The following is a 2,423-nucleotide window of genomic DNA, read 5'->3' as shown; positions in this document are numbered from 1 at the left end:
ACCCTACCGCCATCAGGCCCGACGGTAGGATGCCTCCCCCCACGCCCCACTTCTGTGACCAAAAAATCGAGCAGTGCAGCGGTAGGGTTGCGCAGCCTACCGCCGAGGGCCTGGGCGGTAGGGTGTGGTCTCCTACCGCCGCGCCCCATGGCGGTAGGGTGCCTTTGTGTGGATTTTTTGCACCTTCTAAATTCTTTTGGCTTCAATTTTGGCATACAATATTTAAACAGCATATGTATGACATATAAAGCACACAATGTATGATATATGATGCACACACCACAAATCTATAAATAAGGTAGGTTCGATACACCACAAATCTATAAATAGGGTAGGTTCGGTACATAGCAATTCAACGAAACAGTTTCACGAGCAAATTCATATGGTTCACGAAGCAAATAAGCAAGTTTTTAGTTCAACGACACGGCAGCAACTTCAGTCCTTCCTTCCCCTCTTTGACTTTCGGTCCTCGTTATCCTTGGATCGCTTCTCGGCCGTCGTCTTCTTGCGGGCCGCCGGACGTGCTTTCTGAAATGGGGATGGACTCTTCCAGTCCTTCTTCGGCACATTCCTCTTCGCACGCTGGGTTGGCTGAGTTGGTGGAGGTCCATCATCATCATCGTACTCTTCCTCCTCCTCCTCATCCTCATCCTCATCGTGCTCTTCCTCTTCCTCACCATGTTCTTCTTCTGCGCCCTCTTCTTCATCTTCCTCTGCATCATCATCGTCGTCGTTCTCCTCCTTGTCATCTTGACCCGCCCTAGACGACGAGGCTACATGGCTCAATGAAGCGAGGCTACGCATTGGTGCAGGAGGAAAAACATCCTCGGTGTTTGTAGCGCACCCAAGCAGGCCCACAAGCCGGCGTGCTTTGTTGACGTATTTCTCGAATATGTTAACTTCTCGAATGTCCAATGAGAACGAAAATGAACTCCGTATTACCTTCACCGTTTCCCTCAACTTGTTCTCACTAGCTCGAGTGCCAGGGACACCACTAAGCGCATCAGAGGCATGAAAAATGCTTTTGTTCAGCTCCGAAGACTGCAAAGTAGTAAAATGAGTCAATAGCATGAAAAGCTGATTTCATCCAACCGTGGGTTCAAAAGAGGTAAAAACAACATACCACTCTGTTCATGAGGGGTTCGTACTCCCTAAACCCGCCTTGAAGCTGTCTGATGCTCTCGTTGTAGGTTTCATTCTCTGAGGCGTCATCAAACAGGTCTTCGGCATCTGCTGTCGTCCACTGGGGCCTCAGACGCAGACGATGCTTGATGCCATCATCATACCACAACATGTGATCCTCATACGCGTCCCAGTCAATCTCTCTCCTCTCCGTGTCTTTGCGTCCTTTCCACTCGTTCCATTCCTTCACGTATCTCGCATGTTCAGCTTCCCAATCCGTGATTGATTGATTGTTCTTCCTACTCTTTCTGCAATGCATAAGAAAGAATGTAAAACACCCTTTTTTATGAATGTAAAGCATGAAAACAATAACTTAGAATCGATGAGGACAGCTTGTGGTACTCACTGGTGTAGGTCGTAGCCACTGGTATCGTGGCCGGCTGGTGGTGTGTGTTGCGCCTTACCAAATTGTGCGGCAACGCGTTGTGGCAAGTTGTACTCGACGGCATAGACACAAATCATGGGCACGATGCACTGGAAGAGAAGCCGATCCTTCTTGCACATTCTGTTCAGCTCGAACCCCCACTCTCGATCATCACTTTACGGCCGCCAAGTAACCTATAACCAAACAGTGGTAAGCTCAGGTGAAAGTGTTATCGAAACAATGGTAAGCTCAAGTGAAAATGTAGTTCTTATACGTGGAAAGGCGTGAGAGCATCAAGCTCGTTGCTGAAGACCTTGTACAAGGCCTTCGATTCGCCCGTGTAGACACGCACCACGTCCCCAGCGTATGCGACGGTCGGGTACCAATCATCTTCGTCATCTCCGCCATAGTCCGTCCATGCACGCGAGCGCATCTTCTCCGTACGGCCCATCGGGATTCGCTCCCACATCCAAATGGAGAGGCCCCATACACATCCACACATACCGGACGTGACTTCCGCTCTCTGGGTCACGTCGTCAAGCTACAAACCAAGTATAGATGATATGATGTCCAAATGTAAAGCAACACACGTCTGCTATTTGAAAGAAAGTGATATTCACTTACCGAACGGTATAGGTAGGCAAGTCCGGCGCCCCCCCCCCCAGCTGTACCCCGCATCCCAGTCCTTCAGGAAGTCGAGATACATCCATAGGGTAGAGTTCCCGGAGCAGTCCGGAAACACTACCTCCGTGAGAATGTACCACAGGTAGGCCCTGGCGTACTGCTCCACCACTCGGGGCTCAGCATCTTCCGGGCACTTGATCCGGTGCTCGAGGAGCCATGGCAGCGGTATGCCGGAAGTCTGGTTGCTCTAGCG

This window comes from Triticum aestivum, chromosome 2D, assembly GCF_018294505.1.
Source record: "Triticum aestivum cultivar Chinese Spring chromosome 2D, IWGSC CS RefSeq v2.1, whole genome shotgun sequence".
Classification (NCBI taxonomy): Eukaryota; Viridiplantae; Streptophyta; class Magnoliopsida; order Poales; family Poaceae; genus Triticum; species Triticum aestivum.
The sequence above is the reverse complement of the archived record's forward strand: the minus strand, read 5'-3'. Positions refer to the sequence as shown.